The following is a 23,891-nucleotide window of genomic DNA, read 5'->3' as shown; positions in this document are numbered from 1 at the left end:
CTTCTCCCACCATTCCTTGTTAGCACCCGTGAACGTTCGGATGTGTTTTTCGTAGCTCTGTGTTATTTTGTGTTTTTGAAGATGTCAGACGTTTTGTCTGTTTGGGATTTCTAGGTAGCGACACATGTTCCTTTAATAACCTCTTCTCTCTTGAAAGACAAATCTTCAGTGATCATTTCAAGTCTTCAACTTCCTATGATCGGCGATAATCTGAAAAAGAAAATAAAATATTTTAGTTGTGCTTTCAAAAATATTCCAAAATAATACAGATATGAAGAAATCTTAAAATATGCATTTTATATCTCTCTCAAATTCTATTCTACAGTGGATGATTTCTGTACATTTACAAGCAATATACTGTACAGTACATTTACAAGCAATATACTGTACAGTACATTAGTGATCTTGTTTATTTTCAATATCTCAATGATTCTTTAAGCCTACTTGCATAAGTCTGAACTTTTGAATACATTAATTTCTCTATAGACAAAGTCATTCAATTATTTAATTCAATGATGTCTTAATCATTCTTCAGCCTACTTGCATAATCCTGAAAATTTGAATGCATTCATCTTTATTTAAACAGGTCATGAGATTATTTAGTTTAACTTGCTTGCCATTTCATCTTTATTTAACATAAAATTTATCAAGTAAGCCATTGTAGTCTAGAAATAATAATAACAATGAAAATTTTAACTTTCAGGAAATAAGCCTTAAATTCTCCAATCAAAAGGCAATACATACTGAACTCTGAAGTACATAATGCTTTTTCGTAACTTGGATACGATAAACCATCATCTAGATTCAAGTCCTAAGGATTTGAATCAAAGGCGGACCACAATATTATACCATGGTAATAAATCAAGTGTTTCATAACATAAAAACCATATTTTCTTAATATGTATTTAGCCAAAACTAGTTAGAAATGAATTCACATGACAGAAGAATGATCAGCCTATAAATACCAAAAGGGGCTGAGTATGAACAAGGCATGGATATGCACTTCACAAGTTGAAGATTTGCAGAGATCCCAATCTGAAGTCAGGTCTCAGGAGCCTGAATCAATGTGGGAGTTCCTTATTGGAAACATACATAAGAATCCAACTCACATTTTTTAGGGCAAAATGGTGCAATGATTGTACATACATACATACGTATACCAAGGCACTTGCCCCGATTTTGGGGGGTAGCCGACATCAACAAATGAAACAAAAACAAAAAAGGGGACCTCTACTCTCTACGTTCCTCCCAGCCTGACAAGGGACTCAACCGAGTTCAGCTGGTACTGCTAGGGTCCCACAGCCCCCTACCCTCCCACGTTATCCACCACAGATGAAGCTTCATAATGCTGAAAGAGTGGAAGTTCCTCTCTCCTGGTAAGCTCAGAAGAGCGAGAATAAAACTGAGGCTCCAAAGTCTTCAAAATCACTGAAATCTTTCAATCTAAGGATCATGAAAGAACGAGTTGGAATTGGGAATTTTCTTCATCAGGATTGAAGCAGTCTTTACGGCAGCTTTACAAAATTATCGATTTCTGAAGAGTTATTGGATATTAAATGCTTGCAGTGTTCAAATGTATGGACTCTGGTGAAGCGATTACTTGGAGGAAAGACCTTCTTGTCTATCACTACTGAAGATATGGGAAACTATGTTGCATTTATCTTACACACATTTTCAGCAGTACTTTACAAAATGACTTAATGCTCTCTATTTGTTCCCACAACTACAATTGAATCGTGACACACGAAGCTAGATTTCCTGTTTCCTTGAGTTCATATACAGAAGATCCTCAACTTTCAAACCTAGTAGGTTCCAAGAAGCTGTTTGTCAGTAAAGTTTTGAGGCCTAACCTGAATCCAATCCCTATAATTTTCAGCTACAAAAGTCAACAAATAGTCAGGTTTCATATGAAATAGATATCGGGTTATTACAAATGTCCTTTAGCTTACTGTATTAAATGATATAATACTGTTTTATTATAGTACTTCTTTATTTTATCTTTGTTATTTCTAGTTGGATTTGTGTTTTTATCTCCGAATGTTTGTAAGTCAAAGGTTCGTAAGTTGGGGATCTTCTGTGATGAAGAACTGCCCACTTTTTGCACCTATGAACACATGGTTATTTCTGAGGCCTTTCTAGTTATGCTGCAAGCCAACTCCCAACATCATCATGCACTCCTTTCAGCTTCCTAGTAGTCTGGCAAATATCTGTTCACCTTGCTTCCAATAACAAACCTTCCATAGGTATGACTTAACGAAAGTTTTTCTAGAACTTCTCACAGGGACATCATTTCTGCAATCTTTTGTTATCTTAACCTCATATGACCTATTACCATAAGTCCCCAACAATCTCATGACAAACGGAAGTTGTAGCAATTAAAGCCAGTTTCTCAATATCCCCACAGTGCCACAAGTACCCCAAGTAAGACTGCCATATTGACGCATGAAGACTCGTCAAGTTTTATCGATATATTTTGGAGCATGGTAAATACTTGGTCCTCATAATATCACCTACCTTCTATTCATATCTCTAAGGGGAGGGAAACAGATGCTGTGGCTAACTTTATTAAAACCTGACACTTTTTCTAAAATTTTTGTTAAGGATGTGAATAATTATCAGTCAATCCAACTTCACCTGCACAGATGATTGCCCAAGAAGTTAAACGTATACACGGAAATTCAATAACAGTTTCCTTGGTGTTCATACTTCATATTTGCTAATTCCAAAAGATATCCATCACTGGAATTCTACCGAACTGGATGAAAGCTCTGGAAAAGTTCAGGATATTATGGAAATCAGGAAGTTACATATGGATAATGGATCTTTTATCCCTCTTGTAGTACAATGCTTCTCTATGCATCATGGATACCCTAAGACACCTCAATACAAGAATGCTCGTGGTTAGAGGGAGACACATTTACTTCAAATGTTCAGTCTCGGTTTCCTTTTAAATGAAAATCTGCTCAACAAAGGACAGAAAACGGCAGTAATTTTGGAATACATTCTAAGAGCAATGGGTCAATTCTGGTGTTCTTTCTATAAACAATTTCAAAAACAATTGTAGTATTCCTTCTTCAAACAATTATAGAAACAAAGCTGGTGTGTCATCTACTCACAGCTGTACAAAGTGGGATTCCTTTTGTAGTATTATCACTAATTATGATATTGGCCTTCACTGGGATATAACCACTACAGCCATCCGTATGAAGTCATATTTCAAAACAGAATTTCCCACATCACCTTCAGAGCTTGTTTCAGAATTAGTGTTCTCTCTATCTTGAAGACCTTCTGCAGTCTTACTCTATCAAGGTGTTAAGATAATACCCAGCCCATTACCAAAGGTCTTCTATTACACAAACCACGAGTCTGTGTATTATCCTTCCCCCAAGACATACAATGGTGGCCAATATAGTAACGTCCCTATCTGGTGAAAGCCCGACTGGGGTTCGAATCCTGCTCAAATTCGTTAGTTTCTTTGGTCGCTGCAATCTCACCATCCTTGTGAGCTAAGGATGGGGGCTTTGGGGGAGCCAATAGGTCTATCTGCTGAGTTATCAGCAGATAGCTTGGAAGGAGAGGGGGCTTGGGCACTGGTCATATGTATATATGGTCAGTCTCTAGGGCACTGTCCTACTCGATAGGACAATGTCACTGTCCCTTGCCCCTCCCATTCATGAGCAGCCTTTAAACCTTTAAACCTGAAACTCTTCATTAGTTTAAGAGACAACTGCCTGTTTCAACCTCCTCAAAATATTATCACCAAATTTTTCACAATTTTCATCAGTTTTTTTAAGAATTTATAAAGTCAGAAATTGATTTGTTTACCTTTCTTTATGTAGTTTTATAATAAGTTGCATTTCCAAAGGTTTTAGTTTTCTAATTATGGGCTTCCTATTCCTTGGAATGATAACTAGTTTTGCTCCATAGGAACAAGTACTCTCACTGTATGAAACTGATGATGATAACAGAAACTATGTTACGGTTACTATAGAGAAAATAACCTCGTATTTCTGCCCATATGGGAAGAGAAATGAAGGATAAAAATGGTTGAATATCACTGAGGACTAAGCTACCTACAAAATATGTGACATTCACATTTCAAAAAAGAATTCAAAAGAAAGCATGAATGATAAAATCTTTGCATAAAACTAAAATTTAGGCAAAAAATGCTTTCTACAACTTCCTATCTAAGAGAGGGAGCAAAGACCTATTGTACTGAATAAGATAAAAATTCTTGGATTTTTATAATCCTAAATTTTCCTTAAAAGGAATAGCACATGAACCAAGGGTAAGATTCATAGATATAACACACATAGCAGCACTACGTACCATGATGAAAAGTATGAGAAAAACAATGGTTTAAAGGTCACAACAATTAGAATTTTAACAAGAAAATTTCTTATTTCTATACTCACCTGATGTTCATTTTGCTTCTCCTCCAGAAGCTCTGTTTAAACAATACTTGCCTATACAATGTTAAAATTTTTATATTTTCTTTTGCTTCAGACAATGCGCACCATTAACAATGGAGTAGAGCCATCTGGCAGTAGGTAGTAGGAAGTCCAGGTTATCCCATTACTGTAGTTTACAATTGTTGCCTGGAATGTGCACGGTATTTACTTCTGGAAGATCCTGTTCCGTATTTCCTATTATCATCAGGGGACAATTCATTGATTTAAACTACAGGGGCATTTGGTAGAGCGCAGACCTCCGCCACGGCAGTTTATCTCTCGACCTTGACCTTAACATATATCAATTGCCGTGAATTTTCATACAATCAAATATGAACCAAGTTTGAAGTCTCTGTGACAATTATGTCTAAACATATACCTGATTACGTGAATTGGTCATTTTGCTTGACCATGACCTTGACCTTCCAAAATTTAAACATTTCAAGCTTTTTAAATAACAGTTAATCCCTGCAAGTTTCATTACTCTACGATTAAAATTGTGGCCAAGAAGGTTTTCACAAACAAACACACACACAAATTACAAACACAAACAGGAGCAAAACCCTAACCTCCTTCCAACTTCGTTGGCAGAGGTAATAATTGTTATGAAGAGTGCGTTTCAGTCTCAGTATCACTAATGGGAAAAATGATTCAATGGTTGATGATCAAGTAAACAGTTTTAGCCAGCTCAGGAAGACTAGGCTGTAGCGCGATAGCCACGATATTGACAGTTTTCCATCTTTACACAAAAAAAAGTTCAACCATTTTTCTATAGTGATGAGCTTCACAAGCTCTTAAAATAACTTGTTCCCTTTATTTAAACTTTATAAATCCAGTGAATGCTTCCTTAGTCTCTGTAATTCTGTTCCTTTTCAACCCACTGTCAAACCTAACACAACACCCAAAAGGGTTTCATTCAGTAAGGGTTCTAAACGTGCATTGTGCTCCACCGATCTGAAACCCTCACACACAGCCTACAATTATTTACATATTTTAGGTCCTGTTGCTTAAACACTTGCATACCACAATCCTAGTCACTATACTGTATAAGACAAAACTAGATTGAGAAGCATTAATATATTTAGAAGGAATATACCAGGAATTTCTCTTCATTGTAAGGAGTGATATCAATCCTCAAAACTTTCTGAGATAGAAGCAACATGAACAGATGGGGCGGTCCACGGAAATAATTAGATTACCTTGCTAGAATACAAGGTAACCAGCATTGCATTGCACATCAAAAAGATGATCATTAGAAACCAAAGGCTTTATAAGCCCTCAAATATTTGAAGAAGCTAGGAAACTAATGCAGCAATAGAACACAGAAAAGGGAACACTGTGTTTTCTCATAGCTTGTCAGGTTCCATACACACTACTTACCCTGACATATTAATCTGAAGTGGATTTTTGTTGATCCATTGGGATCTTCTGCGTAGTTCCATCACAAGCGATCTTTTTTACAGCTTAACAAGATCATGTGATGTCCCCAATCCCAGGGACATATCTGGAGATCGTCTATCAAGAGAAGACTTTCTTTGCCCTGAAGCATCCTCTCCAGTTCCTTGCCATTCGATACAACATCAGAATTGCCTCTCTCAATCGTTGACTCCTTTTCAAAGAACTGCAAGAAAAAATAATAATGAAATTTTAGACTCAAATACTGTACATGTTTTTTTAATACTACAGCTCCTAATACTGGGACAGATTTATAATAATTAATTTACTTTCAATTTGAAAAGTCATAAAATTACTTCCTTATTAAGATTAAAAGGGAATTCTGATCTTTCTCAATACTGTATTGTATGCAGGAAGTTCTACCCTCGGTAAGAATGCGTCGATAAGGTAGCAAGCTTTGTCTTTTACTTAACTCTCAGCCATTACTTATCAAATTTTAAATGCAAACATATACAACTGAGACTGAAAATAGTCCACTGACTGAACAACGGTAAATCATATTCTCATGAAACTATAGACATAAAAGTTGAAAAACTACGAACAATAATTTACCACATCATCTTTATTCTGATTTATCATACACTTTAACCAAACAGTCATCTATACTGAGGCCATCGATTTACACTGGCTGCCGATTAAAGAGAAAATTGAATTTAAAATATGTACAATAACCCACCGAGTTATCAGAACCATCGTCCAAAATACTTAAGAGAATTGCTACATATTGCGCAGCCAACAAATCGTGTTGACACGAGAATAGTTACAGATGGCTTCAAACTGTTGGAACCTAGATTAATGTCTGCTTTAGGCTCCAGAGCCTTTAAACACGCGGCCCCGAGACTATATAATAAGCTCCCATGAAACATTCAAATGATTGAAGACATTAAGACTTTCAAGAGGAAACTGAAGACTTTGTTATTTCAACAGTCATACAACAGTGACAATTTAACAGTAAATGAACAATACGCGATATGAAACGTTAAAATACTCTGAACGAATAAGATAAAACAACAGTGGAGGTCCTGTAGAGAGTGGGGTTCCCTTGCTGTATGGGACTGGAAAAGCAGTCATCAAAGTAAAGTAATGAGACCTAGTAAGGAATATGACACATGACGACCACACCATTAGAACTGTACCTCATCCTATGAGGTAAGATGAGGAGTTTTTGAACTCTCCTCACATAAACAGTTTGGTCTATTTCCTAACCCAATTTCTTTAATTCCACTCTGCTCAAATTCTCACCATTTCTTTGAGAAAAAAAAAATCCTCTGAGCTATATTCGTTAAGCCATTCTATAAGAAACAAAATAAGTTCTTCCAAATAGAAATAGTTCATACACGAGCATACACAATCGACGCTCCAACTTTCTTATAAACCCTATAGACCCATTTTCATACCAACTGTTCAGCCTCTGACAGGCAAAATATTACTGGTAAAGTTAATGGTTTCAAATCTCAAATCTAAAATGTTTTCCTAATCTAGGTGTTAATCATAACAAACAAAAGGTTTTAAAATGGTACAGTATTTTCAATGGACACGACACACAAATTATAGATAGGCTACAAACACATTTACAAAACTGCATTGTACAGCCTCAGAATACTGCTTGAGATTTCTCTATAGAGAGAAAAGGAATTAAAAAATGAAATATACCTCAGTTGTGTAGAGACTCCTCTTTGAAGTGAGACTTCCCTCTATGCCTTACAGTCCTAACTGCACTCTGTGGACGGACAAGATCGTCTCTTCATTTTCAAATACTGGAGTGAGCTGAAAAAAATATATAAGGGTAAGGAAATGATTGTTTAGGTCTACAGTATCAGTTCAAATCTGAATATTACTTTCTTATCAACTGATTTAAAATGAGAAAAATTAACAAAATAAGAATTTCTAGAAATAATTGTTTTTTTTCTAACTATAAAAACTCTAGTCCTTTAAAAGGAGTATGCTTTCAGCTTTTCTGTCACTGCAAAATGGGACATTGCTCCTGACCAGTGATCCAGCCAAGAGCAGGTCTGATTGACAGATGTGGCAACAACTTCCATGTCCTGCATTTTGGATGCAGAGAAAGCAGAAGGTAGAGTGGCCAACTTGTCGCTCGGTACAGTGTGTACCAGACTGGCAACATCGGGGTCAACAAGCAGAGGAAGCGGGTGAGCCTCAGAATCAAATAAAACTTCCTCTGGCAAGAAAGTGCCTGAGGTGGTCATTTCAAGGAACTGTTCAATTTAAGGGACTCCATGGGTGCCGAGACTTGAGTACTGAACGGGTCTAGCATGTCAAGGGTCTGGTTTGATACTGAAACGTCGAAGTGGTGTCTCGCACTTTGCAACTGTGGAAAGATCGCATCTATGGCGCAACATCTACTTGTGACTAGTGTGTGAGGAGGTTCTCCCAAACCATCCAAGTAGTGAATAAGACTCGTGATCTTTAAGAAATGTCGGAGCCTCGAAGGGAGCTACCTCAGCAGAGCTGGGGCCTGCACGTGCAACTGAGTCCCGAGTCATCAATTGTAATTGGGGCATGGTCCTCCTGATATGGTTCCTGTTAAGGCACATAGGGCGGTTCTGTTTTAGGAACAGAGCCAGAAGATTTAACCCTTGAGTACAAGTCCTTGCTTTCTCAAATATCATTACGCAAATGATAATGAGGGGACACAGAAAGACTGGGACAAATCATATTTGCTCCTCTGGTAAAGGTTTCTACCCTTATACACATGAGAGGGAGCAGTAGAGAACTCTTTTTCAGAGCTCGACCTATGAGATGAATAGGATCTCTCAGAAGAAGGCCACTTAGGACACGTCCTACATGGACAGTGTCTGCAACACTTTTCAGTTGGTATTATTCTGAGTGGATGGGGGTACCATCCGAGGAAAAGTTCTAGTGCCCTTTTCTCTCCTGATTCTAAAATAAAGAAAAACCTGGAAAAGAAGTTTTTGATTGTTCCATTGAACGGGTAATATCTGAAGTAGTATGAACAATGGGAAAGGCATTAGCTTGCGTATGTTGTGGTTAAATAATAGGTTCGCCATTGATATGACGTTTCGAGGATGGATAAGTAGGATCCAACTAAGGTAAATGAGTTCTAGAGGTAGAGGCTACCTGGTAGTCAACCTAGCCCAGGTTGACATAGATGTATAATCGTGTGTAACGTCAGCACGTCTACGTGCCTATAGGCTTGGCACTATAAGGTCGTACATCTCTAGGATGTGGAATGACATCATAGTCATTGCACAGAGGAATAAGCTCATGCGCTGTAATAGCAGCGCGTTTTGTGACATTATTACGCAAAGGGATGATGGTACAGACATATTAGTCTGTGTGCGCTGCGATACAGTGATAAGTGTTGTTGAAACGAATGGCGTAGACCCATTAGTAGAGACAGTGAAGACTTTAGTCTTCCGCAATGCAATGACTGCTTGGAAAGAGATGATGAGATTGAGCCATGACAATTCAGCCAAACCAATTAAGTCTGTGATGTGGACACTCCAGAGGAAGTCTGTACAGCATCGGATAAAGTGATAGGGGAAGTCTGGAATGAGCACAGAGAATACTTAAGAGAGCGATGACGAAGACCCCTGGGCATATGAGGCAATCCAGACTCTTATGAACAAGTGGGTGAATGATAAGGATCATCCAACAAGGCCTCCTCAGTACATGGGGACATGGCAGTCTCTACTCAAGAGTGTGGCGTTCTCGGGTGGGAATAAGGGGAGACTTTCGACAATTTCAAGGATGATACCCCAAGAAGCAAAGTCATCCTGCTGGAACTCTGCCATAAAGGGCTCACCAATAAGCATACTACTGTAGTGGGAGGTGAGGGAGATCTACGTAAATCATTGTAATAAGGACACTGGGATTGGATAATGTGCAGTAAGTGCAGGGGCTGTTGCCAGGGGATCAGTCTCATGCAGCGACTCATGATCACTAGGCCCATGAGGCGATAATATATTAACAAAGTGACTATCATCAATATGTAAGGTAATCAAATCTCAACTGGTATCCTCAGTTACCAGAGTCCCTGAGGGATCTGAACAAGGAGGAATGGGGTGGGAAATACAGTTTTGCAGAAATGTTATTTTCATTATAAAATAAATTTTTGAACATACTTACCTGGTAGTTATACTGTATATATAGCTTACGTTTCTGATGTCACGACAGAAAATTCAAAACTCGCGGCAATCGCCGATTGGATAGCCAGGTGTACCACTTGTGCACCCTAGCGAGGTACCTAGGAATCATCCCCTGATCCCTCATATTTTCTATGCCTCTAGTCTCTAGAGGGGAGGAGGGTGGGAATTTAATTATATATAACAACCAGGTAAGTATGTTAAATAATTTATTTTATAATGAATATAGCATTTTTAAACACAAGATTTACCTGGTAGTTATATATATAGCTGATTAACACCTTTGGTGGAGGGTTAGAGACAGCCAATATAGTTGGAATTCTGCTTAAGAGTTTAAATATAAAACAAGCTTAAGGGTTCGTACGTGATAAGGAAGCTGACTTCAATGATACTCTGTCATTACGTCCGCTTTCCTTATGAGATCCAGCGGTCCTCTCAGGGGGCTGAAGATCCCTAGGAGGTGCCAACCGGTGATCACACCTCTTTGTGACAGAGCCTCCTCTAATACCCATTCCGGGCCGCTCTCAAGGAACAAAAAAGACCACCAGACAAATCAATGATTGCGGAAGACTGTCGCAATCTCTACAAGACAACCATAAACTCACCAAATAAAAGTTCCAAGAGAAAGAAAAGGTACTAGGATTATGGGAAAGTAGTGGCGGATCCTTCTCCCACTACTGTACCCGCTGCTACAAACGGTCTCAGAGTATATCGGTCATCATATAGAGTCTGAACACTTTTCAAATAGTGTGAAGTGAACACAGATTTGCTCCTCCAAAAGGTTGTGTCCATAATGCTCTGCAACGATCTATTTTGTTTGAAGGCCACTGAGGTTACTACAGCTCTAACTTCGTGAGTCTTGACCTTTAAAAGTCTAAAGTCTGTCTCACTGCAATGTGTATGAACCTCTCTAATTAAGAGTCTGATGAAGAATGACAGGGCATTCTTAGACATCTGCAAGGAGGGTTTTTGACCGAGCAACACAGGACTTCCGACTTGCCTCTCAACTCCTTCGTTCTGTCCAGGTAAAACTTCAGGGCTCTTACTGGGCATAGGACTCTCTCTAACTCATAGCCAACCACATCCGAAAGATTCGGAATCTCAAAAGCCTTAGGCCAAGGTTAAGAAGGGCGCTCATTCTTGGCGAGAAAACCTAACTGCAATGAGCATATAGCTTTGTTATCTAGAAAACCCATGTTTTTACTGAACGCATGGATTTCACTAACTCTCTTGGCTGTTGCCAGACTAACCAAGAAAAGGGTTTTCATTGTGAGGTCCTTAAGAGATGTATCAAAAGATTTAAGAAGTTCCTGTAAGTCTTTATTATTCGAAAGATCCGAGTTTCTGTGCCTGAATACAGTTGTCAACACACTCCTGTATCCCTTGATAGTGGATGAAGAAAAATTGCACTTCCTTCGCAGGAATAAAAGGAAGTCAGCAATCTGAGCTACAGAGGTACTGGATGAGGAAACAGAGTTGACTCTGCACCATTCTCTAAAAACCTCCCACTTGGATTGATAGACCCTGATGGACCAAGACCTTCTTGCTCTTGCAATAGCTCTAGCTGCCTCCTTCGAAAAACCTCTAGCTCTTGTGAGTTTTTCGATAGTCTGAAGGCAGTTAGCTGAAGATTTTGGAGACTTTGATGGTGCCTTTCCAAGTGGGGCTGTTTGAGTAAACCTACTCTTAATGGAAGGCTTCTTGGAGTGTCCACCATCCATTCCAGTACCTCTGTGAACCATTCTCTTGAGGGCCAAAAGGGGGCTACTAGGGTCATTCTGGTCCCTTCGCTTGACACAAACTTTTGTAACACCTTGTAAAGGATCTTGAAAGGTGAAAAAACGCACACGTCTAGATTGGACCAATCTAGCAGGAACGTGTCCGTGTGTACTGCTTCGAGACCTGGCACTGGGGAGCAATGCGTCTCTAGCCTCTTGGTCTTTGAGGTCACGAAAACGTCTATGCAAGGGCGACCCCAAAGTCGCCACAGACTTGCAAACTTCTAGATGGAGTGTCCACTTTGTGGGTAGGACTTGACCTCTCCTGTTAAGGCTGTCTGCCATTAGATTCTTCTCCCCTTGGATGAACCTTGTAATCAGAACTACATTTCTTTCCTTTGCCCAGATGAGGAGATTCCTTGCCGTCTCGTAAAGGAAAATCGAGTGGGTTCCTCCTTGCTTGGCAATGTAAGCCAATGCTGTGGTGTTGTCGGCACTGACCTGCACTACTTTGTTCAGAACTGACACCCTTGGAAGCTTCTTAGGGCCAACAGGACTGCTAACAATTCCTTTTGGTTTGTGTGGAAGTTCTTTTGAACCTCACCCCACAACCCCGAAACTTCCAACTTGCCCAGTGTTACTTCCCACCCCGAGTCCGAGGCGTCGGAACACAACACAAGGTCTGGGTTCTTCTGTTCTAATGGGTAACCTTCTTGAAACTTGACTGGATCGTTCCACCACTGAAGGCAACTTCTTATGGACTCTGTGACTGGAATACACATTGTCTCTAAATCTTTCTTCCTGTTCCAATGATAATTGAGGTGGAATTGGAGAGGTCGAAGATTCAGTCTTCCTAGAGAGACAAACTGTTCCAACGAGGAGAGGGTTCCCAACAGGCTCATCCACTTCCTCGCAGAACACTTCTGCTCTTTTAGAAACGATTGCACCTTCAAGATGGCTTGTTCCGTCCTTAAGGGAGACGGAAAAGCCCAAAAAACTCGACTCCGAATCACCATCCCCAAATAGAGTATCTCTTGTGATAGTGTCAGAAGAGATTTGTCTTTGTTGACACGAAGACCCAATTCTTTTGTCAAAGTCAATGTTGTCTGAAGATTCTTCAGGCAGATCGTAAAAGCGAGCTCTGAGAAGCCAATCGTCTAGATACTGAGAGGCTCTGATGCCTTTTAAGTAGAAAATCCTTGCTACATTGAGCATAAGTTTAGTAAAAATTTGAGGGGCGGTGTTGAGGCCGAAACACAGGGCTCGAAACTGAAACACTTCCCCCTTGAATACGAACCTCAGATAATGAGACCATCCAGTCGCCCATTCTTACTGCTGCAAGAACTGATTTTGAAGTCTCCATCAATAACTTCGGCTTTTGGACAAATGTGTTGAGAACACTTACGTCCAGAACTGGACGCCATGCCCCGAGTTCTTGGGAACCAGGAACAGGCGGTTGTAAAAACCTGGTGACTGCAAGTCCTGCACCCTCTCTATGGCCACCTCCTCCAACAAAAGAGACACTTGAAGTTGTAATGCTTGCCTCTTTGACTCCTCTCTGTACCTGGGAGAGAGATCTACTGGGGTTAAAACCAAAGGAGGTTTCCCTATAAAAGGGATCTTGTAACCCTCCTTTAGAAGTTGAACTGACCAAAGGTCTGCTCCCCTCATCTCCCACGCCTGCCAGAAGATGTGTAGTCTGGCTCCTACTGCCTGAAGGCGAAAGGAGTCAGACTCTGCTTCGCCCTGTTCTAAATCCTCTCCTCTTTGCTCTCCTTCCATTGGGCCTAGAGCTACCCCTGCTGAAAGTCTTTCCTCGAAAGGGCTGAGAAAACTTAGGGAAAGGTGTATCATCTTTAGGCTTGCGGCTAGAGAAGGAAGATGGTAAGACCTTTCTTGCCGTATTTGAGACTAGATCTTGGGTGGCCTTCTGAGTTAATGCGGAAGAAATCTCTCTAATTAGATCTTGCGGAAAAAGAGAGGAAGACAGAGGAGCATAAAGCAATTACAATTTCTGAAAGGGAGTAACCCCCAGAGACAGAAACGAACACATCTGGGCTCTCTTCTTAAGTATGTCTGCTGTGAAAATCGCTGCCAACTCATTCGATCCGTCTCGTAATGCCTTATCCATACAGGACATGATATGGATTAAACTAGAAGAGTCACCTTCTTTAAGAGCAGCAACCTTCTTGCCAAGGCTCCCAGAGTCCAATCGAGGAAACTGAAAACCTCGAAGGCTCTAAAGACGCCTTTGAGCAGATGGTCTAACTCTGAAGTAGACCAGAGAACCCTGGTCTTCCTCATGGCTGATCGACGGGGAGCGTCTACAAGACCTAAGAAATCTCCCTGGGCAGAGGCAGGACCTCCCAAGCCGAGAACTTCTCCCGTATCGTACCATATACTGGATCTAGGTGCTTATCTAGTTGGAGGGAACGCGAAGGCTGCTTTCCCTTGTTCCTTTTTAGGACTCCATCCAGTCTCCCATCATCTTAAGAGCTCTTTTTGACGATCGAGACAGAACCATTCTGGTAAACAGACTTCTTCGCCATCTTCCCAAGCGTGAATTCAGATGGAGCTGAACGTGGAGCAACGGGAATAAAAGACTCTGGGAACTCATCGCTGAAGACTTTCACGAGTTTCTTCAAGTCCACTGAAGGACGAAACGACTTAAGAGTCTTCTCCTTCTGATAACTCCTCAAAAAGTTTGACAGGGGAAAGGTGATCATCAACGTCTTCCTCTCACAAAGCCCCTTGACGCTCTGTGAAAAGCTAGCGATCCACGCGATTAGAGCTAAAGAGTTCTTGATCTCGACTCTTGATTTGATTAAGATCATCCTGAAGTCCGAAGCTCGCATCCTGAAAGCCATAAATCCTTTCTTGACTTTCATGTAAGGAAGCTCGACACTCTGTGTCACACTCGACATCGCGTCCTGCTTGGCACTTGACGTCCTGCCTGGCTGCTCGCCGCTCGACGTCACGTCCTGGAGGACGCTGAACCTCCTGTCTCACTGGACGTTCGACTCCTGAATCGTAGGACGCTCGACGTCACGACTGTCTGTAGCTTGGTAGCTTTGCATAAAAGACGAAAGTTTTTGCTGCATCTCTTGCAGCATATTAAGATTCGGGTCAACTTGTGATACAGGTGACGCCACGTCAATCACAGGTTCGCTCTCCACGCTGCTCAAAGAATGGTCAGAGCGTCCAGAGGGCAATAACCAATCTGATGGTGGAGGAGGAGCATGAACCGAGGTCATGCCCGGTTCAGACAATTGCCCAACAACTGGACGATTCTTTACAGAATCCATCGTCCTAGCAGGACGTTTGGCAGGCGAGCTCTCTTCGGTGGAAGGAAAACGCTCTGGACTGCTCCAATGGCTACAACCAGGAACTTGCGGTGTCCTGGTAGGACGCTGGTTGACATTACCCAATTTCCTCTTAAGAGGTCTGGACGCTTGACACCAGCCTCTTTTAGGAACTGTGTCATCCGAGGATGAAGAAATCACCTTAACCTCACCTTTCCTATGGTGAGGGCGAACGTCCTGGGAAACGTCAACAGGAACGCTCGAGGGGACGTCTGCTCAGGAGCTAAAGCCTCTCGTCTCCTTTTGCGTTCCACATTCCTTCTCCCAGGGGTTGGGGAGCTTGGAAGAGGTCTAAGACTAGGAGAATGGCAAGCCAGAGCAGGCGCACCCTCCACTGCACTAAATACGTTCACTGCACTTCTAGCACTGTCACCTTTTAGCTGCTTCACGTCGGACATTAATTGTGTCCTGTCTGCAGCGATAGATTCAACCTTCACACCCAACGCTTGAATACCCAACATCGTATCTTTAAGCATGGGTTCATGAGCAGTAACCGTAGTGGGATCAGAAACTACCACTACAGGGGAAGGAATAGGTTCGGTGACATGGGAAGAGGAAAAGTCTCTTGAGGAGCGAGAAGAACTACGCCTCAACTTATCTCTTTCAAATTTACGCGTATAGCGATCAAATTCTAGCCACTCATGCTCAGATAATAGAATGCATTCGTCATACCTATCATCCAACTCGCATACCTTACCTCTGCATTTAACGCAGAGCGCATGTGGATCAATTGAGGCCTTAGCCAAACGGGTCTTATACCCACACTAAAAGTTAAAGGGGGGGGGGGGTTTGGCCATTTTGAAAAATTTGTGAGTGAGATCAACAAGCAAGGGTCAAAATATCAAAATCCAAACATAAATCAAGAGTATCCAATAGAAAATCCAAACAAGCGAGAGTCAAAACCAAATTATTGTACATCTTCAAAGTAACAGCAATACTATCAGGTAATTAGCGATGAGAATATCCAACGATGTTGCGCTAGAGGGAAGATATGAAGAATCATGGAACGGTTCCAAGGTACCTCACTAGGGGTGCAAAGGTGGTACACCTGGCTACTCCAATCGGCGGTTGGTGCGAGTTTTTAATTTTCTGCCGTGATGTTAGGGACGTAAGCTATATATATAACTACCAGGTTTGAAAATCTGGATTTAAGAGTAACTTGAATTTATGGGAAATTGAAGCATTAAAATAGCATCACAAAATTCAAAAGTACTGTAATATGGTTTCAGCAAAGCTGAAAGAGATGCTGATAGTTGGAGGGTGGCGAGTAAGCCCTGCCCACATGACAAGACACAGACGTTCCATTTTTACCTTAAACCTAGGACATACAGGGTTGTTGACGTATCAAGTGCAACTTATAGGCCTCAAGATTTGTAAAGTTAGGAAAAATGACAAATTCGGAGATAATTTGTATTTTTCCTAACCATACAAACCTTAGCTATTTACACATATTTGCCTGCCAGCCCTGTCCCCCAAGTCAATTCCTACCTCTAAGTGAAGTGAAGCAAATCACCGGTGTGAAGAGAATAAGAAGAAGTTTTGGAAAGAAGTGAAGAGAGTAAGGAAGGCTGGCTCAAGAATTGAAGAGACAGTGAAAGATGGAAATGGAAGGTTGTTAAAAGGAGAGGAGGCAAGGAAAAGATGGGCGGAATATTTTGAAAGTTTACTGAATGTTGAGGATAATAGGGAGGCAGATATAATTGCTGTTGCAGGTGTTGAGGTGCCAGTGATGGGAGATGAGAATAAGAGAGAGATTACAATAGATGAAGTGAGGAGAGCACTAGATGAAACGAGTGTAGGAAAAGCGTCTGGTATGGATGGTGTGAGAGCTGAGATGTTGAAGAAGGGAGGTGTGACTGTACTTGAATGGTTGGTGAGATTGTTTAATATGTGTTTTGTGTTGTCAATGGTACCAGTAGATTGGGTTTGTGCATGTATTGTACCACTAAATAAGGGTAAGGGAGATGTGCAAGAGGTATTAGTTTGTTAAGCGTAGTTGGAAAAGTGTATGGTAGAGTAATGATTAATAGGATCAAGGATAAAACAGAGAATGCAATCTTAGAAATACAGGGTGGTTTTAGAAGAGGTAGGGGTTGTATGAATCATATTTTTACAGTTAGGCAGATATGCGAGAAATATTTAGCAAAGTCAGAGCAAATGCTTTTTTGTTGACCAGGCGGACATGAGTCTTTTTATAGTTTATTTATGACATATTTGTTTTTGATGTTGTTAATAGTTTATATATGACATGTCTGTTTTGACGTTACAGTGAACCCTCGCTACTTCGCGGTTCGACCATCGCGGATTCACCACTTCGCGGATTTTTTCCATAACCCATATATATACAGTAATATATATATATATGTATGCATGTATTTATGTATATATGTAGGTATGTATATGTGTATACATATAAATATATATATATATATACACACACACACACACACACATATATATATATATATATATATATATATATATATATATATATATATATATATATATATGTAAAGTAGGAAGATGTGATGTAGTTCTAAGGGAAAAGTATGGGAAATATGTCTGGGTAATAAGCAAAGCTCTACCTCCAGTTTGTTTCTTCATTATGATCAGAGATAAATGTAAACAAAACATTGGTTGCCATTTTTTATCGTGCTTTTTAGCGTGTTTAGGAAATGCATGATATAAAATCACCTTTAATATTTGTGCCTGTTTTAGTTTAGGGTACTGTAGTACATGCATTAAGTGTTCTGTACATTAAAGCGTAGTTTGTTAACAGTACTACGTACAAGGGAAGGTTTTAAAAGTCTGAATATACATGTTGAATAAATAGGTAAATATGGTGTCACTACTTCGCGGATTTTCACCTATCGCGGCCGCGACTGGAACCTATCTACCGCGATAAACGAGGGTTCACTGTACTTATTTTAGAATGATTCATTGTTAATTTGTTCTCTTCATTTATTTATTTCCTTATTTCCTTTCCTCACTGGGCTATTTTTCCCTGTTGGAGCCCCCTGGGCTAATAGCATCTTGCTTTTCCAACTAGGGTTGTAGCTTGGATAGTAATAATAATAATAATAATAATAATAATAATAATAATAATAATAAAGAAGAATTTGGCATCGTCTTGGAGTCCTTGGGTTCCCTCCTGGGCGGGATACAAGACTCCAGCAAAGAGGTCTGGTAGGCACCTTCCGTGCGAGACAATTCTCCTCCACGAGGAGGTGACTCCCCCCTTGGTGCCGAGGGGGAGACCGCCGCCTCACTGGACTCACCTGAGGACGGAAAGGCCTCGTCTACGGGAGAAGGAGAAAACGACTGCGAAGGGGACGGGGCCTTCCTGACGGACCTCTTAGGAACCAACTTCTCCCTGGGAGAAGTCACCACGAAGTCCACTCCTCTCCTTATCTTCAGCGGGGGCGAGGCCGTCGTTGGCTTGTGTCCTGGATCGGCGAGTGCCGGCTTCATAGCCTTCACTAACGCCCGCATCAGAGGACCAAACCAAGACTGCCGAGACACGGACACAGAGTCTGAAATTTCCGCTGGAGGGAAGGGGATCGGGCGATCCTTCGGAGTGGACACCACTGGACCTGCCTGCAAAAAAGAAGGGGAAGAAAGTTGCCTTGACCTCTCCGAAGGTCCTTCCTTGTCCTGCAAAAGAGACCTGCGCTTAGGCGGAGGCGATCCCGACTGCGACCTGGCGACACGCATCCCTGCTGCTGCCGCGAGCTGCAGGACCCGACGTGAACGGGGGTCGTGCTGACGCTCGCGCGGGGGCGATACAAAAGAGTCGCGCGCGAGGGGCTGTTGGAGCGCGGGCGCACAATCGCGCGGAGACAAACGAGCGCGGGCGAACGGGCGCGTAGGCGAGTGAGCACGTGGGCGAGTGAGCATGTGGGCGAGTGAGCGCGTTGGCGAGTGAACGTGCTGGCGCGTGGGCGAACGAGAGCGCTCAGAAGACCGCTGAGGGCCAGGGGACCGAGCAGGGGAATGATAGTGTCCTGGAGACCTGTGACGTGTGGGCGAGCGATGGCGAGTCGGCGATCGATGGCGTGTTGGCGAACGCTGGCGTGCAGGCGAGCGATGGCGCGTGGTGGCGCGTTGGCGAGCGACCGCGCATGGGCGCTGACGTGTAGGAGAGCGCTTGCGCGCAGGCGATGGATCATGAGGGGGGTCTGGAGATCGCCGGCGCTCAGGGAAGCGCTAACGCGCTGGTGATCGTTGACGCGTAGGAGATCTCTGACGAGCAGGAGAACGTTGACGCGTCGGAGATCGCTGGCGCGCTGGAGAACGCTGGCGAGCAGGAAGAAAACGTGTAGAAGACTGTGCAGGAGCTATCGGCGCGACGCGCAAAGGCGAACGCTCGCGAGTGGGCTCAGGAAGAGGAGGCGCGACGGCACGTGGGCATGCAGGAACTCTGAATGTACGCGCAGGAGACCGCGCGCGTTGCTGCGCAGGAGAAAGCTGACGAGCAGGATCGCGAGGGCGAGGAGAAGTTGAGTCCTTGCCCATGTCCTGAACCGGAGTTCTAGGGCGCGTGGGCGAGCGTAGGCGCACAGGGCGCGTGTCAGGAACTGGAAGCGCAGGTGCGCGTTGACGAGCAGGAGATCTAGTGCGCTCAGGAGACCGTTGGCGCGCTGGGCGCGCAGCAGGAACAGGGGGATGTTCGTTGTCCATAGGAGAGCGCTGGCGAGCAGTGGGACGTTGACCATCAGAAGAGCGCTGGCGAACAGGAGAGCGCTGGCGATCAGGAGAGCGCTGGCGAACAGGAGAGCGCTGGTGATCAGGAGAGCGCTGGCGAACAGGAGAGCACTGGCGATCAGGAGAGCGCTGACGAGCAGGAGAGCGCTGGTGCGCTACTACTCGAACGCGCAGGGGAACCCTGACGCGTAAGGGAAGCACCCACACCGTGGGCGACATCCCTTTGCCCCGAAGGGACCGGTGCCCGTCGGCTGACGAGATCAGAAGACTGCTGGCCATCTGCACAGGAAGTGGAAGGTCTGGAAGGCGTGGGAGAACGTGAACGATCCCCGGAGAGGTCTAAGGATGCGGCTGCTACAGTCTGCTCCCGGCGAGGAGAGTCCCCATCGGAGGACAGAGGAGGAGAAGACTCGAAAAGGCACCTCTTGACACCCTTATAGGGAGATGGGAGGCCCTTGCGGCGAAGCAGACGATGAGCCTTACGGCGAAGGCGGCCACGAGGGAGGTCGTCAGGATCATCAGTCCTCCGAAGAGGAGTCTTAGTCAGAGCGCTCCCCCGAGGGGCAGACTTAGCCGCAGGAGAGACTGTGGGACCCACTTCCCCCTCCGAAGGATGTACAGAAGGGGGAGGAGAGCCTTCAGCAACGTCATCAACATCAGGAGTCGCAGAGGTTTGACCAGACTAGTCGGAAGCCTCTGCCACCACGACGTCGACGATAGACAGAGGATCTACCTCTGCTATCACCGGCGACTGCCCTCCCACTCGGCGGCCTCTCACTAGAAGCCGGACGAGGGGGAGCTTCGGAGGAGGTTTGGGCGGCGAAAGAAGAGTCCCGAGAGCCTTCCTCCTTCAAGGCAACCCCCGAAGGAGAACGGTCTCTCTTGGACTTCTTCTTATGCCGGCGGGCAAACCTCTCCCACTGGGAGGCAGACCACTCCCTACACTCACTACAAGTATTTTCACTATCACACCGTCGGCCTCGACACTGCGGGCAAAGGGTGTGAGGATCGGTATCCACCGCAGACATGAAGGTACCGCAAGGGCAGCCGGCGATCCCGGGGCACTTGCGCATGATGAACACCAAAGGGCGAGGCCAACTTCAAACACACAAAGCTGAGGAAAAGCAAAGAAAAGATTAAGGCTGTCAAAAACGAGGACGATAGGCAGACACGTCTGCACATCGTCCGAGCCAAAAGTGAAGAGAAGCAAATCACCGGTGTGTGGGGGGGAGGGGTAGCAAGCTACCCCTTCCCCTACCTCCGCTAACTAGCGCGGGGGTAGTTAACCCTCGTTAAAATCTATTGGCTCGTCAATTTCAGCTACGCCGAAAGGTAAACTCAATGTACTGTAAATAGCGTGGTTTGTATTTCGGGTTACGGAACAAACAGAAAGTGCTCTAAAAAACTATATAGTACTACAGGTTATGGTATCAGAAGCCTGTAGAAATTATGAAATAAAACATAGTATTGCTGTGTACACCACCCACCTTCATAATATCTTTTATTTCATTTTAACATCTCTGGAATCAAGTGTAAGCAGATTTTTTGTTCACTCTTGAAATGATTCTATATTACGATAACTGGTTCCTATAGCCTCCAGTTTAGCTTCAGCAGCGAAAGCCTTCCACTCGCTTACTGAGAAAGATCTTGACTTCATTCAGCTCATAGATGAGCATTTCCTTAGACGTACACGTCCGACTAGAACAGTGTTCGTATTGTTGACTGCAAAATACATTAAACTGTTATTATTATTAGCTAAGCTACAATCCTAGTTGGAAAAGCAAGATGCTATACGCCCAAGGGCTCCAACAGGGAAAAAGAGCCCAGTGAGGTAAGGAAATAAGGAAATAAATAAACGATATGAAAAATAATGAACAATTAAAATAATATATATTAGAAAAGTAACATCAAAATAAATCTTTCATATATAAACTATATAAAGACTTATGTCAGCCTGTTCAACATGAAAATATTTGCTGCAGGTCTGAACTTTTGAAGTTCTACCAATTTAACTACCTGATTAGGAAGACCAATCCACAAATTGGTCACAGCTGGAATAAAACTTATAGAGTATAGTGAAGTATTGAGCCTCATGATGGAAAAGGTGTGACTATTAGAATTAACTGCATGGCTAATATTACGAACATGCATAACGAACTAATTGAACGACGAACCATAATTATAATTATTTATTACTATTATCAAGACAAAAGTAAGTGACTACAGTAGTCATGTAGTATCAGAGCCTTGCAAGCAATTGGAATTCAATAAATATAGTCTGCATTATGTTCCATACCTTAAGAGTTTCATCTTTCTATGGTTTTCATTACTTCACACATCTCCAGAGGTTTCTGGACCGATCTTGGATAGTTCTCCAACTCTTGAGAACCTAATATCTGCAGGGAGACTCCTTATTAGATACGTCATCCATACTGATAATGTAATCCTCTCGTCATCCAGGTTCATCCATGGATGACCATGTCAAAACGCATCTGAACCCTAGCCTGATTGAGAGGTTCTTCGCTTCGTGAGGTACTCGGCTTTCGGAGCACCTGTCCGAGGGATTTTCTTTCTGAAATTACCATAATGACAATACATGAGCCGCACAGCATTAGAGACTATCATTAAATACATATATGGTATATAGGACTATTCCCTAAGCCACATAAGTTTAGGCCATTCTCAGTTAAGGTACTCTAGATTTCAACAGAAAACAAAGCCAGGTATCTAAGTTTAGAATATGCAAACTATTTCTGTATGGATCATCAATGATATGCTAGTCTTAGACCAAGCTTCATCCCAAATATTGAATAGCAAAGCACAGATGGTCGACTGAAGAGCAGTTGAGTACAGTATTACCGAGTGCCCATCTACTGTATGTTGAAAAGCACGCATTTCTAACAGGTCGATTTACAGGTGCATTTTTTCCAAGAAACACACCCCTCAGGCAATTTGATTCCTAAGGTGTGCACCCTACCCCTCCTTCAATACGTCCGAGAACACACACATCTCTGGAGGCGGGAAGTCGAGTGTAACTCCTTCAAAATGCACACTATTATATATATATATATATATATATATATATATATATATATATATATATATATATATATATATATATATTTCAATATCCTAAATCCATCTGTGGGCATGAATTAGAACTAATAATTTGCTACAGAAATTCCTATAAATTTGATAGATACAGGAGTCAGGAGTTACGAAAAGCACATAGCTGTAACTGTAATAATAGGAGAGCCTTTGTATAATAACGGACAGGGCCTCTTGCATGCATAGAACACTACCTAACCTAAACTTCCCCACTTAACCTAACCACCTACAAGCCATGTCCTTACCTACTTACCTATGAGAGGGCTAACACCACCCGGCGATCCCACTTAGACTGACGTATTTTTAGTGATAGGGTTGAAGAGAAGGGAGTTATGGGGGGGGGGGGACATATCAGTCATCATACATACACCCCTAAAAGGAGTCAAAATATTACAAGCTCACATAAATATTTAACAAAGAACAAAAGTACGCTTATAATAAGCCTTGCAATTAAAGCAATGGCCTTTAGAAAGGGATAGAGGAACCTACATAGTGGAGTATTTCAAGATGCAAAGCCGCTGGCTTGTCCCTTATGACTCCTAATATGGAACTCTTGCCACAATTTAGGTCCTACATCGTAAAATAGGTTATAATAAATGGCATAATTACTCGGTAGGCCTAAGTTAGAGGAACATATCCAAGATGAGGTTCATTTGCTCATTACTCAGGGGAAGCTTAGATATCCGCATGGGAGCCTTTGTATATTAGCGGCCAGTTCCTCCCGCATGTATTAAAAATGGGGACCAACTGACATAAACTTCGGCCCCCTAACCTAACCTACAAGCCATGTCCTTACGTACTTATCTAACGGCGGGGGAGGAGCTAACGGCCCCCTGCGACCCCCCCCCCTTACACTGCCATCATACATACACACAGATGATTGGAAATCAATGATGGGTGCATTTGTAGACTAGTGGACATAGGCTCAAATAAGAGAAAATTGGATTCCTATTTTATCAAATACAA

The 23,891-nt window shown here is 42.6% G+C and overlaps 1 long non-coding RNA gene across 1 annotated transcript; it reads right to left on the bottom strand.

Annotated features, from left to right (window-relative positions):
• LOC137622103 (uncharacterized) lies at positions 1-23,261 on the bottom strand. The gene is made up of 6 exons (XR_011040364.1): positions 23,179-23,261; positions 22,114-22,389; positions 21,305-21,539; positions 7,560-7,673; positions 5,832-6,072; positions 1-210 (listed from the first exon to the last, which is right to left on the bottom strand). It is a non-coding gene; the product is annotated as an uncharacterized lncRNA (long non-coding RNA).
• Positions 23,262-23,891: the final 630 nt, after the last annotated feature.

Source organism: Palaemon carinicauda, chromosome 28 (assembly GCF_036898095.1).
Source record: "Palaemon carinicauda isolate YSFRI2023 chromosome 28, ASM3689809v2, whole genome shotgun sequence".
Classification (NCBI taxonomy): domain Eukaryota; kingdom Metazoa; phylum Arthropoda; class Malacostraca; order Decapoda; family Palaemonidae; genus Palaemon; species Palaemon carinicauda.
This window is presented reverse-complemented; position numbering and strand designations above follow the sequence as displayed.